Consider the following 17235-nt stretch of genomic DNA (forward strand, 5'->3'; position numbering starts at 1 on the left):
AGCCCTCTATGCTGTGGAAGAGGTCGTTACATTCGTATCAAAGCCGCTAATTCTTGCAATTATAGTCTTCTTCAAAACTCTCAATTCGCCATGCCCATTGCTTCAGCCTACCTTGCATCCTGATTGCTGATCTCGTCATGATGAGGAAGGGATGCATACAATGGTTGGAGTTTCACGTGCACATCAATTGGGGTCACACATGCAGAGATTTTCACTTTGCAAAGATTTTATCCTCGAGGGCCGAGACTCCAGAGATATTTTGGAGTAATTTTCTAAAAGTTGTTGATGCCAGCCACCCCCCGAAATGTCGAATTATAGCCATGAATACTTGTTGTCACGTAGCTATTACAAGGAGGCTTAGTGTCTTTACCACTATAACGCGGCTGCCAGAGAGGCTATAAGATGACAACATTCAAGCAAAAGCGCAAAGATTTTTGGATGCAATGCAAAAATTGATCGATACACTGCCAGATCGATCCGATAGCCTCTCTATATTCCATTTCCCCATCCATTAGATCTCTTTGAAAGGCTATGAAGGAAGTGATCGAAATTTTGAGGTTGGAATCCACAATGAGATTGCTTAGGAAAGTTAAGCGACTAGTATCAAGGAAGAGAAAGTTTTGTGCGAAGTTGTGATGTTGATTATCTGCAAACAAGGCAATTCATAGAGCCACATCATTCAAAGGTCCTTTAACCTTTGAAAAACAAAAAAGCCACCTCATCCCTCTTTTAATACCCCTCTCCAAACCAAAAGATTTGTTGCCTATTCTTTTCCCCCTCTTGCCAAGGGTATTTTCCAAGGCATCTCAAATTAGCTTCACAAGCAAAGGAGTAAATTTCGGGTTGAGGAGTTCCACATGTGGTAACTTGGCAAAGAGCGAAATCAAAAGGCAAGATTGCTTGTGAAGTAAAAGGACGCATCGACTTTAAAAGTAAACTCAGAGCCTCAAACAAATACCAAGGAAGTGGGAATTGTTGAGATATCGAGCTCCACTCGCGATATGCCAGGGTGACCATTGTGCATTTATGTCACCGACTTGTTAGCTACAGATGTGGTTGGTACACCGCCCACGAATAATAGCTGGATGACAGCTATCCTTATCTACATTAGTTCGTGGCTCAGGTAGTATGCCACCTTAGTTAGTTGAGTTTGGTTTGAGACCCACATATAGGGTTCTTCTATTTCCTTTGTACTAGAGTTCTTTTGGCTTACACAACTAAGAAGAGGAAAACTGTTTTCAGCCTCCACCTTTGTGTGTATTCCCCCATTGTGTATGTGAGAAAGCTGCAAGTGAGACTCCTTCCCTCTCTCCCACTAGCTTCACATGGTATCAGAGCCTTGTTCGTGGTAAGGAGCTCAAGAAAGCAAACCAAGTTCGCGGTGTCCTGGTAAGAGGACCAGTGTTGCTTTCCTTTTCGAGTTTGGGAGCAAATCTCTGTAGGTAGCATAGCCGGAAGTGCAAGAGTGCACTGTTTCAGATTGAGACGCCCTTCGCGGTGTGGCAAGAGGGCAGTATATGCTGCAGGGCCCGTTTCGAAGGTGGAAGTTCTTCGCAGCCACTCAGAAAAAGGCCCTGTTTTTGCTATGCGACCACTGCTCTGTTGGTCCGTGAAAAGTTCCTGCAGAAATTGCATCGTATGCCTGTGCGCAGAGATATTGGGAGTTGCAGAATCATCCTTGTTGCCTGTTGTTGCAAAATCGTCACTAGGAAGTGACTGTGTGGTCAAATACCACTTTCGTCAGTTTTGCAGATCTGCCTGTGTGAGGCAAAAGCTATGTTTTTTGCAGTGACAGAAATTTTGCAGTGTTTTGTAATGGCGTCTGACTCTCTTTCACAGATTGTCACTGAAAAGCTTGACAAGAACAACTTCCAGGCATGGAAGTTTAGAATGATGAATTTCCTTATGGGAAAAGGCTATTGGGAGTTCATTTAAACAGGAAATGAAGAGGAACCAGTTCTTCCTAATGTTCCCAATCAATAGGAAATGCAGGCATTTAAAGGATGGCATGAGAGAGCCAGAAAAGTTATGTACTGGCTTTCTATCAGTATTTCGGATTCTATGATTGTGCATATTCAGGATGCAAGTACGCCAAAGGAGGCATGGGATACCTTGGCAAAAATGTACAGCACAAATACGCAAGCCAGGAAAATGCAGCTCAAGCAGGAGTTGCACAATGTGTAGAGAGAAAATTTGAGCATCAATGACTACCACATGAAGGTGAAGAAAATTGCAGATGCACTTGCTTCCATTGGGTCGCCAGTGGAAGATGATGATCTAGTTTCTGTGACCTTGAATGGTCTAGGAAAGGATTATGCACAATTCTGAACATCCATTGCAGTCCGTGAAAAATTTCTTGATTTTGAGGAGTTGTTTGCTCTTCTAATTTCTGAAGAGCAGAGAAATGGGGGTGCATCTTCTTCAGGCAGAACTTCAAAAGAAACTGTCTTCTACTCAAATGCTGGAAGAGGTAGAGGCAGAGGTAGAGGAGGCCGATCTGGAGGTCATGGTAGAAATCAAAATATGCAACAAACTCAAGAAAACCAGTCCTATGGAGGAGGACGTGGTAACTCTAGAGGCAGGGGGAGCCAAAGAGGCCGTGGTGGATGGCAGAGAGGCCAAAATGCAAACAGCAATGTTGAATGCTACTACTGTGGTAAAATGGGTCATATGGCTAAAGACTGCTACAAAAAGCAGAATGACATTATGAATGGAAAATTGCAGCTAGGAAATTATGCATCTTCTAGTAGACAGAGTGATGACAGAAATGAGCATCTATTTATGGTGCAGCACATGACCAATTTTGTGACAAGTGCAGAAGAACGAAATGATGTGTGGTATGTTGACTCAAGTGCATCAAACCACATGACAGGTCATGCAGAATGGATGCAGGATGTAAGGAAAATGGAAAAGCCAGGATTTGTGGAGACTGGTGATGATACTGCACATCCTATTGTGCAGATTGGTAAAATTCCTTTGTCTATGTAGGATGGGAAAAAGAAATACCTGTCTAATGTATTTCATGTCCCGAACATCACCAAGAACCTAGTTTCTGTTGGTCAAATGGTTGAGTAGGGCTTGCAGGTCAGATCCAATCCTCATGGATGCTTTGTTGAGGATATGAAAAATAATGGTCACTTGATAGCAAAAGGAAAGAAGAAGGGCAGGATGTTTACGCTGGATGCGGATATGCCTGAACTGAGTGCAGCAATGTTTGCACATGGGACCAGTGTAGTTGTAGATATTGATATCTGGCATAAACGCATTGGTCATGTTAATATACAATGACTTAAATCAATGCAAGCCCAAAATATTGTTGCAGGATTGCCTAAATTCAAGGTTGCAGAAATGCATAAGGTTTGGAAAACATGCAAGGAAACCATTTCCTAGGCATGTTCAAGAGAGCAAGAAGCCATTGGAGTTAATCCACTCTGATGTGTGGACTACTAAAGCTGCATCTATTGGAGGCTGTCATTATTTTGTCACTTTTATTGATGACTACAGCAGAAAAGTTTGGGTGCATTTTATGAAAAAGAAAAGTGAAGTGTTTGGGCATTTCAAAGCTTTTAAAGCTATGGTTGAAAAAGAAATAGGCCTACAAATAAAATGCCTAAGGTCAGATGGAGGGGGAGAGTACCTCTCAAATGAGTTTGCAAGGTTCCTATAGGAGCATGGCATAAAGCAGCAATATTCATGCAGTCATACCCCACAGCAAAATGGAATTGCAGAAAGGAAAAACATGCATATTGGAGAGGTATCTCGAGCCATGCTGAATGAAAAAGATCTACCAGATTATTATTGGGCTGAAGCACTTGCTACAATAGTTTACATAATGAACAGGACTCCCACTGCAGCAATACATGGCGTGACGCCAGAGGAGATGTATACTAGTAGGAAACCAAACATTTCTCATTTGAAAATTTTTGGTTGCATTGCCTATGTTCATGTGCCAGATGAGTTGAGGTCCAAGTTGGATCCAAAAGCTAAGAAGTGCATCTTTATTGGTTATTCTCTGCAGCAGAAAGGGTATAGATGCTATAACCCTTCTACTCGTAAGTTCACAGTGAGTAGAGATGTTGTTTTTGATGAGATGAGCAGCTGGTATAAACCAGTAAATGTGATGATTGATATAGATGCACAAAATGGTAATGCTGCACGAATTCACAGCAGCAATCACAAAATATCAGTGGACCTGCAGCGTCTTCTAGCAGTGGTTCACATACTTCACCATGGACAGGCAGATTGAGATCAGGAGAATCTCCTCAAAGCAATGCAGATAGTGGTACGTAGGTATCACGAAAAGGAAAAGAGAAGGTAGATCAGCCCATGTTTGATGTGAATGCAAGTCACTCTTATGTGGATGGTGAATCTAGTGGCTCAGAACAGAGCATTGATGATGAGTTGGGTATTCCTTCTGTTGTTACACCTAGAGTAAGGAAGACCAGGGAAGTTTTGAGAGCACCTGGAAGTGAGCCTATTTTGCACAGGTCTACCAGAGCTAGGTATCCTATGGATAGAGGCTAAAATATGATGGATTTACAGCCATTCACTATGCCTATATGGTCAAAGTGATACAGGAACCAGAACCCACTTCTTTTGAGCAAGCCATGGGAAATGAAAAATGGGAGAAAGCCATGGAAGAAGAAATGGATGCCTTGGAAGCAAATGCTACATGGGAATTGGTGCCTTTGCCTAAAGACAAGAATGCAATTGGTTATAAGTGGGTTTATAAGATCAAGCACAATGCAGATGGTTCTGTGAACAGATACAAGGCAAGATTAGTTGTCAAGGGGTATGCACAGACATATGGTATTGATTATGAAGAAACATTCAGTCTGGTTGCAAGGATGGCAATTGTAAGAGCAGTCATTGCTATGGCTACATCAAAGGGATGGTCTTTACATCAGATGGATGTAAAGAATGCCTTCTTGCATGGTGATTTGCAAGAAGAAGTCTTTATGGAGCAGCCACCAGGTTATGTTCATGCTGTTCATCCTGAGTTTGTTTGCAGGTTGAAGAAAGCCTTGTATGGCTTGAAGCAAGCACCTAGAGCATGGTCTGACAAGATAGGGCAGTATCTTGTCACTATTGGCTTTCAGATCTCCAAGGCAGATTTCTCACTCCATGTGAGAAAAACAGAGAAAGGTATTATGCTGCTTGTCATTTATGTTGATGATTTGATCATCACAGGTGATAGTGATGAAGATATCCTTCATGTGAAAATGCTATTGAAGCAGAAGTTTGAGATGAAGGATTTGGGAGAGCTGCATTATTTCTTGGGCATTGAGGTGATTAGATCACCAAGTGGGATACAGCTCTTGCAGAGGCAGTATGGATTGGACCTGCTGTCCAAATACGGGATGACAGACTGTAAGCCTATTTCAGTTCCTTTGGAGCAGAATGTGAAACTGAGCACAGATGTAGGTGAGCCTCTGGAAGACCCTACTATGTACAGACGCATAGTAGGACGTTTGATTTATATGACTATTACCAGGCCAGATTGAGCTATGTTGTTGGATTGGTAAGTCAGTTTATGCAGGCTCCAAGGAAATCGCATTCGGATGCGGCTAGACGCTGTTGGGATATCTCAAGGTGTATGCCTCAGGCACACCTTATGTTTCTATGTGTGAGTGCTAGAGGCACAGTTAGGTGCCCACAAGCACAGTTAGGTGGTGGAGAGCCACATAGGATGATTGAGAGAATCTAGGAGCAGATTGAGGAGATGATTGTGGAGCTCTGAGATCATCAGTGATGTCAGTGAGCATGTATGAGGTGCCTACTTAAGGACCTCACTCTTCTTCATTCTACAACCAAGTAATGCAAGTATTCTGAGTTTGTGTCCATTCTTTGCTTTCCTTTCAGTTTCACCAACATGGTATCAGAGCCATTTGGTCCCCCTTGATCCCATTTCTGGCACATCATCTTCTTCTTCTTCACCATCTCTCCCTCTTCTTCCCAAAATTTGCTTAAGCTTGTTCTCCTCCAGTTCTCAGCCATTTCCCACGTCCTTCCTGCTGGAGATCTATCTCAAAAGGGCGAACTTCTGGCTGAGAGGAATTGAAGAAAGGCATGCCCGTTTCATCGCCATTGCATGAAAGTTATCGACTGTTCCTTCTACGTTTTCTCCCAGCACAATTCATCTTTCTCTAATTCCTTTCAGGGGGAGTTAGTCCATACCTAGAGCTATCCTCTGCTAAAATCTGAGCAGCAATGGCTGCATATTCAAGGAGAAATCAGAGAAAAACCAGTTGACTTTGAAGAGGCAAGATAGGGCGACCTGACGCGTTTTTTCGCCTCTACTTCCCAGAGGACCTTCTGTGGTATACCAGCTCTCTTTTGCCTCAGAAACCCCCTTTTACTTTGCTTTGAAGTGTGAGCTACAAGCCCTCCAATTTCAGCTTTTCTGTTTTGACAGTTTTGGACAAGTTTTTGAAGATGATGCTACATAAAATGCTACTCTAGCATTTCTGGTTTTTTTGAAGCTTTCAATAACTTCAGTACAAGTATGGCTTCAGTTTTGTTTTGAATTACTAGACCTGGTTTTGATTGGAAAGTATTTATTTCACCCACTTCTATGAAGCATGTAAGAAGAAGCATCATTGATTGAATATTGGTCACTAGTCTTTGCTACATCAAGTGCTCATATTTTGGAAGTCTTTCAGTTATTTTTGCCTTGTAAGAGAGATAGACACTGCCCAATATCTGGGTTAGACCCTCTCATGGCTACCCTATTTAATCTCGAGAAGTTCAATGGAAAGGGCTTCCACACATGGCAGATGAAGGTGAAATTTGCATTGATGAGGGAGAACTTATGGGGACTTGTCAAACCTACTCCTACCGCTTCTTCTACAGCCTCCAATGCTGGAGAAACCTCAACTCCGACACGATCGGCAAGGGATCCAGCTAGAGAAGAAAAAGCATACGGTATCATTGCTCTTGCTTTAGGAGATGATTATATTCACCATATCTCTGACTTGGAGTCTTTTTCGGAAGCTTGGCAGAAGCTTGACATGATTTTTGGTGCTAGCTCTCACATCTCTAAACTATCACTTAAAAATCTCTTTCTTTGAATTGAAGATGGTTAGTGGTACTACTTTAGCAGCTCATGTCAACTATATGCGGAGTCTTATGACTCAATTAGCTTCTATCAACTCTCCTATTACTCTAGATGATGCTATGGTAGTGTTACTTAAGAGTATGCCTGAAGATTATGATCACATAGTTACCACTCTGAAAAATCTTCCTAATCCTAATCTTGAAGGTATTATCTCTGCTCTCCAAGAAGAAGAAAGGCATAAGGAGCTCAAGAAAGGCAATGACACTGCTTATGCTGTAAAAGTCCAGAAGGGCAAGTATACCCCTTGCAATCACTGTGGAAAGACAAATCACCTTTCAAAGGACTGCTTCAAAATTAATCCATGCAAGCACTGTGGCAAGAACAACCATAATGAGAAGTTTTACAGAGCCAAAGCAAAGATAGAAAATGCACTTACAGTTAATGAGCCTCCACAAGATGAGGCATCCTTTGAAGATTATGCATTTTAAACACATCTCTATGTATGCTCCAGATCTCTCTTTTTATGTCAAGGTACTCAGCCTGGATAGTCCTCCAAAATGAATGAAAATAAACTATTGTGTTTTGTGTGTTTTGTAAACACCTCTGGTCACCTTATGATGTAGGCCATGTGTATGTTTTGTTCCATGGTACCTCATGCAGACATTGTGTGCATGTACATGCAGGGGAGATAACCGTTGGAAGGTCTTTCTGTATCCCTTTTTTGTTTACCTTACACCCAAGGGAACCCTTGCTAGCATGAGAACCTAGCCATAGATTTATCCTTGACCACCATGAGATGGCATGAGAAACTATGAGACTAGATGTATCCTTGACATAGCCTGAGGCATTTCCTTGAGGGGGGGGTTTGTTGGGATATCTCAAGGTGTATGCCTCAGGCACACCTTATGTTTCTATGTGTGAGTGCTAGAGGCACAGTTAGGTGCCCACAAGCACAGTTAGGTGGTGGAGAGCCACATAGGATGATTGAGAGAATCTAGGAGCAAATTGAGGAGATGATTGTGGAGCTCTAAGGTCATCAGTGATGTCAGTGAGCATGTATGAGGTGCCTACTTAAGGAGCTCACTCTTCTTCATTCTACAACCAAGTAATGCAAGTATTCTGAGTTTGTGTCCATGATTCCTTGGAGGAGGAGGAGGAAAGCTTTCATTTGTTGTGCAAGCGCTTTGGCTTCAAATGGATTAAGGTTTGCTTGAGCTAGGCAAACTCTGCATAAATATTGCCATGTGCTATGATGCCCTGCTTATGAATGGTTGGTGGCAACGTAGTTCGCCAATCCTCGCTTCCTTCCAGCACAGAACCTTCACCAGTATTCTTTACCGGATCTTTCCTATGACTGCAATGCATTGGAGCCCTACATCCGAGGTGAGATAGTGCAAATTCACCACACCAAGCATCACAAGACTTAAATTATCATGTTCAACACAACACTAGAGAAGCTTGTACCTGTAGTCTATTATGGAGCTCAAAAGCACAATAAATTTCAATGGAGGTGTGGCTTGAAGCTTTTCTCATTTTTCTTTCAGAGCTTAAACTAAGCTAGCATGATTTTATTCCTTGTAACAATATTTTTGGTTGAGAGCTCTTTGACTTGCTCTGTACAATCAATTTTAGACTCTCTCCTTGCTTTTTCAACTAAACACTTTCAAAGACCAACACAAAGTTTGTCGCTAATGAGGAGAGGACTCTGTCGCAAATGTGGCAAGGTTGATATAGGCAATAGAACTGTGCATATGATTCCTTTTTGTATCCAGGAAGGAGGAGGTATAGGTGCAAGATTTCAGGATCCGGTTGGGGTGGTATGCAGAATTGATGTGCCTACTTACAGCATGCATATAGTCATTCCTCTCTTCCATTCGAGAGTTATGTGGCTTGGGCTGAATAATGAATTCAAGCAACATTTTGTGGAGAGGACCTGCTATTTCCCCTTAGCAAGCCTAATGAATGTTATTCAGCTTGTTTCATGAATGACAAGTCATAAAGCATTCAAAATATTCATCAAAATAGATTTGTTACTGAAAAACTGTTCGAAGACACACAAAATAAGCAACATTCACTTTTTATACCTCCCATTCTGACCTACCATTCACAAGCTAAATCTTAAACCAAGTTTCTTTAATAATGGCTTAAATATGGCATTTTACTCATAATCCCGCATTTTTGTGTAAGATAAGTTTCCTTCAAGATCTCAAAAATAATCAGTCTAATTGCATTTAATTCTGACATACCATTTTAACGATATGAATTAAAACATAAAGCTAAAAAACCATTAAAAACATGAGGAACAAAATCATTTCATAAAAAACAGGCTCCCCTAACCCAAATGGGTCACGACTCATGCTCAATGACACAAGAGGCTTTCTAGTTTACCGCACAGTTATTTGACACAATTATGAATGAAAATATAAAATAGTAACTTAATTTGCACAGGAGATGACTGCAACGTATCTATTTGGGGTACATTTGAGCATTCCTCAAAGAAAAAACACAGCAAAAGGAAAGAAGAAAGGATCGTCTACCTCAAGATAGTTTGAATGAATAATTAGATATGAGTTTTTCTTCTCCCACAACACAGAGAGAGAGAGAGAGAGAGAGAGAGAGATTTTCCTAGCTGCTACATACAACATATCTGTGGCTCATACATCTCTCTTGCAAGCTGCCTCCAAAGCTTCTCTCCTCTTACTTGGACATCCTGAACTTTTGAAAGGAATTAGATTTGCTCTAGCATATCAACCGAATAACAGTCACAGCTGTAGACTACAATTCCTCCTTGGTGCAAGAAACTTCAACTGTCTTCCCCCTCAAGAAAGGTAAGCTAAGCCTGTCTCTACCTCGAACAAGATCAAGAACCTCTGTTTCCCCCCTCCCCAAAATATCAACAGCGTCCTCTGTATGTGTCACACCTTTTGTTTTGTTCATTGCTCCCCCTTACAACCTTTGGGCTCCTAGATTAAGTCCCCACCCTTGAATTGAGCTCTTGGATGGATGCCATGTGTCAAGCGCTCATGTCTCCTCTTATCCCATCCATATCTCCACCAAAATAGTACTTTTCATCTCTCAATTTCTTTTCGTTTGGATGGGGTAGTCACAGATAAAGGTCGAAGAAAATGTTTGAGCAAAATGAATCCCTTGGACTGAGGGATAAAAGTTAAAAATCCAACATGTGGATCCATGAATTCCTCATGTTTTCCACGTAGCAGTGATTAAAATTTCTCCGTAGCTATGATTAAATATAAGCCCCCCAATTGAGGCGTGATGGTTGATCAAGTTGATTGGATGATGATGGTCATACCATTGGTGGACAGTTTTGGTGATAGTTTTATTTTAGTTGTTGCGGTACTTGTTTTTCCTGTGATCATGGGGTCCGTTGGTTCAGATGGATGTGATCTTGTTATGTTGGTGTAGATCTTGTGATGGCGTTGACTTTGCTTTTTGTAGCACCTGATTTTGAGCTAGTAGTTGACTGTTGTGGTGATCGGAGCCATGGGTGTAGATGCACAATTTTAATGTGATGTTTTATGGTGGGGCTGCCTTTTATAGGGTACAACCCTGCCCTAGAACCCCAACCAGATGTCAAACCCAACTGGTCTACAAACTGACCCAACTGCCTGCTGCACAGACTGACCTAACCTGATGCCACATCAGCTTGGTGACTTGTCTCTACTGACATCAGCCACCATACTGTTGACATCAACCAAAGTACTATCCCTGCCCTTGCCTGCTGATGTGTGACCTGTCCCTACTGACATAAGGCTGTCCCTGTCCTTCCCTGTTAATGAGGATGTAAGTGGCATCCCTGCATGGCTGTCTATGATTGCACAATACATTTAGCAGTCTGTGTGGCTTCTTTGCTATCTGCATAGCTATCTGTGGCTATATGAGCAGCCTAAGCATGCAATGGGCTGGCAGATGCACATGCTCTTCATCTCAATCACTCAACTTGTCAAAGAAGCAATCACTTGGCTTCCATACATCAGGATCAGCGCTCCCTGTGAGCAATTCTCAAGTTTATACGCTGAGTCTTCCAAGGTGTTAAAGGTACTCTCCAAAACACGTAGCTCTCTAGCCTCCAGTCTTTAACTGAGTTTGCTTCATGAATCTCTAGTATGCTACAAATGGAAATCATCGGGGAAGCCTCTTTGACAACTGACCTTGTCATCATCACAACCTTTATGAACTCCATGATATCAACTATTGTCGACATCAAGAAAGAGACATCACATGCTTCTACATTGAAGTAACCTGTCTCTCGATCTGCCTGGCCTTTGTCCTCATTGAGAACTCCAAGATAACCAGAAACACCAAAGCAATATACCAAATTCATAAATAAACAATGAGAATACGTACCTTGGGTGTAAATCTTGATGTTTCTTGCCATTGCAGCAAGCAGTACACACCTCAATGCCATCTTTCTCTTCAATATCCTGTGGTTCTAGAACCCTGCAACAGTCTCGGATGTACTGCTCCTAAATTCGCATCTCCATAGGCACACCTTCATTCTCTTCCCCCTAGTATTGAGGGCGTTCTCAGTTTGGAAATCTGAGCTACACATGATGTCCCCCTTTACAAAGGACCCCCCTATGCCAGCCATATGCCCCTCGGTCTACCTTGGCCAACTTGGATCTGCTGCCCGAGCAGGCCTGTTTGGGGGCGTCTAACACCCCGTCTATCCCAACACTTTGGCTGGACTCTAATGTCTCATATCTGCCGCATGTTTGGCCTCCTGTGCCAACCATATGCCCTTGGTAAGAGCCGAGGCAGTCGATAGAGCGAGCGAGGAAAAGCGAGCGGGCCCAAAAAAGCGAGCGAGCTTTTCCACAATTTCCTTATTGAGGTACTCAACATAGCTTTGTGGAAACCACTATTTGGGAAGATTCTCGAAAATAAAACGTATGTTACTATGTGTAACTATACCAATATTGCGAATTATAGTCTACCTTAACTTCCAATTGGAGCCATACTCACATTATGCAACAATAGTATGTGGGTTTGAAAGAAACCGAATTTCCACTCCAAAGCGGATTCCATTACTGATACAACAATTCTTTTGCATTTGAAATGGGTCTTATTATCAAAGTCCTTCAATAATCAAAACAAATGTGTTACTTGATATGTTGAACTTAGTAACGTAAACATCACTTCACCCATATGCGGGGAAAAAAAACTGTCTATAGACTTCATAGCATGGGATTGCATCAGCACTTATGACATTCAAAATGGTTCTTCTTATTAAAAGTGTTATCAACCATGAAAGAAAATGTTTAAAAATAGTTCACCCGTATGTTGAAAAACCCGTGTCACTTATGACATTCAAAATTGTTCTTGCAACCATCCTGTAGTTCCTAGAGATTTTGCCCATACTTCCAACCCCTTCCCTTCAACCACTAAGAGGTATCTAATAGTTTTATAGAACACTTGAGATATCATCACCTCCTAATACAAAACCATTATTACTATTTGTAGAACACTTGAGATGTCATCACCTCTTAATACAAGACCATTCTTACTATTTGTAAAACACTTGAGATATCATCACTCCTTCCCTTCAGCCACTAAGAGGTACCTTATACTTTTGTAGAACACTTGAACCATTCTTACTATTTGTAGAACACTTGAGATCGAATATCATCACCTTTTAATACAAAACCATTCTTACGGTTTGTATAACACTTGAGATATCATCACCTCTTAATATAAGACCATTCTTAGTATTTGTAGATCACTTTAGATATCATCACCTCTTAATACAAGACCATTCTTACTATTTGAGAGATTAATGGATTAAAGGTTTGAAGCTCATAGGAGACGAAGGAAGAGAAAGTCAGTTTCAACATGAGGACAATAAAACTAATTGGAATATTTTGACTTATGTATTATACCTTTTTGAAGACTATGAATTTAAGTCAATTTCAACATCAAGATGATAAAAATAATTAGAATATTTTGACTTATGTATTATATATTTTTGAAGACTATGAATTTTAATGAGGAGAGGCATGCACACTACTTAGTAAATACACTAGTACTACTACTAGCCTACAACTATTAAGCCTAGTAGCACCAATGTGATTTTGAACCTTGTATTAGCCTTTTGATAATTTTCTTTCATAGTTAGTGCAATAGAAATTATTCCTTATATCAGAAGAATCTTGCCAAATTTATTCAAAGTGATGATTTTGTAGTCTACAGCCACTATCCTTTGACTCTCAAAAATATATTAAATGTGAGCACCCATTTATCTTGTTTGATCAACCCTAGACTATGCTGCGATAGGACATTACTAGAACAAAAAAAATATGAATTGATATGGTGATGTTCGGTGTGAAATAACCAAATTAAGGATTTAATAAGAAAGAAAACAATCAGAATCAATAGGCTATTCAATGGCTCAAATCTGCACAGAAATTATAATGTGCCTCCCAACTCTTATGCATTCCAGCTCCTCATGTTTGACAAGAATGCTAACAATAATAAAATCACATTATCTTTAGTTTCAAAGTAAGCAAAGCACCAAAAATAAATGCAAACGTATTGGATGAGGAATAAATAGGTATAGATATAGATAGACCTATATATATGTATTCATAGATATAATGATGATTAAAGTTGGACAGTCGTAATAATATTATGTGTACTATCATTGGGATTAGGACTACTATTGGTAATATTGTATGTACTAGTAGGAGAACTACCATTAAGGAACACTAAAATAAAATTACTAATGGTGGTGATAAAACTACCACTAGTAGTTTGGTAATTACCCCTAACATCTACAACAAATATTTGATGGGTAGCTAGTATTAGGTCAAAAGGCCCCAATTGTGCTATAATAATGGACCAAAAAAGGGAGTGCTATAGCATCACCTAAGGGTCACTTTTTATCCATGAAAGAAACAAGTCGGTGCAACCTAGGTCATACAGATCTAGGTCATGTGGAGTGGTTCGCGTCTCTTTCCTTGACAAAAAAGTTACACTACCTTTGATAGTAACTACAAAGATTGCTGCCATAGTGCCGTAGAGTAGCCCCTAGGTTGCACCATCATCCTTTTTTGCTTTTGAGCCATTAAGTTTGATCCACTAATTTTATGTAGAATTATTCTACTATATGTTCACATGTCCTTAATAGGATCTTGATATAATCCCTTCCATTGTAAGTACTTTTACTTTAAGTTTCACATATCCTTAACAAACCACTAGGCTTCAACACAAATTCATTCTTATGTTTCAAGCCTCAAACTCAAACACCCTTGTAAAAGGGATAATGTAGTAAAGCTACATTCAATCCATCAAATCTTTTGAATAATAGTTCTATTGAAAATTCATGTATCATCAATAGGATTTCATCCATTATATGTTCATTTGTCTTTAATAGTATGTCTAAAACTTCATGTATCTTCAATATTATTTCTCTCATGTGTTCCAATATCTTCAAAAGGATACCTTTATTTATGTCCAAACTTGAGCATTGATTTGTATTTATCAAACACAATTTCACTCCACCTATTCTTTAGAATGAAATTTTTTCACCAAAAGTGGGCCAAATGCAAGGTTTTTCCACATATTCTTAAGAATGAAAATTTTGGTCTTACGTTGGCAAGTCTATGGAATGAGGGTAAGGCCAAAGTCTCTGGTACGGTGCATTAGGTCTTGATTAATTCTTCTTTAGGCTTGAATATTTAATGCATTAACTTCACAACTATTATTTATGCTTGAACTTGTAATGTATTAATTTCATGACTTAGGATTTATGAAGTTATATCTAACATGTCCCAAATTTAATGGAAATTAATATCCTACATAACACAACAAAGTATCATCATATCCCTTCCCAAATCAATGCTACCTAGCAACTTTCCTGGCATTTTCACTGCCTTGCAGTTAAGTTAGCTATGATGAAGAATGTTGCCTGCCTTTGGAACCTCTTAGAGTTACTGTTAGCATGATCTAATTTCATGTATCCCAAAACTTGAGACTTGGAGATTCCCATATCACACCAGCGGTAGCTATCTTGTCCATTCTCAATGCTAGTAAGAGCTAGGCCCCATAGACTGGTAAAAGAAGTCTTTTTGGAGGTTCAATTTTTTCCCTCCGTCTTCTATAGGCCCCATGATGAAATAAGATATATTCATCACCCTACATTTAATGCAAGAATTGACAACTTTTTCGGACCTGACTATGTAGTTTACATCCCAAAATTGGTGCTAAAATTATAGACTGGGAGATTCCCATATCACACCAACGGTAGCTATCTTGTCCACTCTCAACACTAGTAAGAGCCAGTCCCCAGAGACCGGTAAAAGAAGTTTTTTTGGAGGTTCAATTTTTTACCTCCATCTTCTCCGGCCCCATGACGGAATAGGATATATTCACCACCCTACATTTAATGCAAGAATTGACAACTTTTTTTGGATATGACTATGCAGCTTACATCCCAAAATTGGTGCTAAAATTGCATAATGGGCATCTTCATTTGCTGGGGGGTGTCCCTAGCGACCCCTTGGACTTGCTCTATTTGTCTAGTTGTGTCTCTCCACAAAAATCGGAGTGGGGCCTATTTTCCCCATTTAGTAAAACTATATGCATCAATATGTATGTATGTATGCATGCATGCATGCATCCATGTATGTATGTACACACACACACACATATGTATGTATGTATGTATGTGTACTAAAACTACTAAAACTATATGCATCAAATAATGTTGTTGATCAATTTTTGGCATACCCCACCAAAATCAAGACCCCCATTGTAAAGAAAGGTAAGGAACACAAGTGCTTGTTCTTATGCTCATGAGACAACAAAATGCATGACATAGGCAACCAATGGGGTCTTACTTTTGATGTTTGTATGTATGTATGTATATATATGTGTATGTACATACATACATACATACATACATATATATATATATATATGTGTGTGTGTGTGTGTGTGTGTGTGTGTGTGTGTGTGTGTCTATATATATGTATGTATGTATGTATGTATGTATGTATGTATGTGTGTGTGTGTGTGTATGTATGTATGTATGTATGTATGTATGTATATGTATATGTATATGTTGATGCATATATGTATATATTGATGTATATATTGATGCATACAATTTTGATATATGGAGAAAATGGACATGAAAACCATCTAAATTAATTCTTGTCGTTCGATTTGATATATGACATGATCCTATTTGGATTTGTAAGTCCAAAGATATGGGATCCTACTTTTAGGGCTTGAATGCCTAAAATAGGCAGCGCGTTAATGCGCTACCTATTTCATGCATTTAGGCCTCAAAAGTATGACCCCATTGGCAACACAATGGGGTCCTACTTTTGAGGCCTAAATGCATGAAATAGACAGCGCGTTGACGCGCTGCCTATTTTAGGCATTTAGGCCCTAAAAGTAGTACCCCGTATCTTTGGACTTGCATATCCAAATGGGGTCATGTCATATATCAAATCGAACGGCAAGATCCAATTTAGATGGTTTTCATGTCCATTTTCTCCATCAACTAAAACTATATTCATCAAATAATGTTGTTGATCAATTTTTGGCATACCCCCCCAAAATCAAGACCCCCATTGCAAAGAAAGGTCAAGAACACAAGTGCTTATTCTTATGCTCATGAGACAACAAAATGCATGACATGGGAAACCAATGGGGTCTTACTTTTGATGTTTGTATGTATGTATGTATGTATGTATATGCATGTACATACATACATACATACATACATACAAACATACATACACATATATATACATATATATATATATATATGTATGTATGTATGTATATGTTGATGCATATATGTATATATTGATGCATACAATTTTGATATATGGAGAAAATGGACATGAAAATCATCTAAATTGGCTCTTGCCGTTTGATTTGATATATGACATGACCCCATTTGGATTTGTAAGTCCAAAGATACGGGGTCCTACTTTTAGGGCCTGAATGCCTGAAATAGGCAGCGCGTTAACGTGCTGCCTATTTCATGCATTTAGGCCTCAAAAGTAGGACCCCATTGTGTTGCCAATGGGGTCCTACTTTTGAGGCCTAAATGCATGAAATAGGCAGCGCGTTAAGGTGCTGCTATTTTAGGCATTCAGACCCTAAAAGTAGCACCCCGTATCTTTGGACTTGCATATCCAAATGGG

The sequence above is a fragment of the Dipteris shenzhenensis genome, chromosome 5 (assembly GCF_047967505.1).
Source record: "Dipteris shenzhenensis isolate YYH24624 ecotype China chromosome 5, Dip_SZ_1.0, whole genome shotgun sequence".
Classification (NCBI taxonomy): Eukaryota; Viridiplantae; Streptophyta; class Polypodiopsida; order Gleicheniales; family Dipteridaceae; genus Dipteris; species Dipteris shenzhenensis.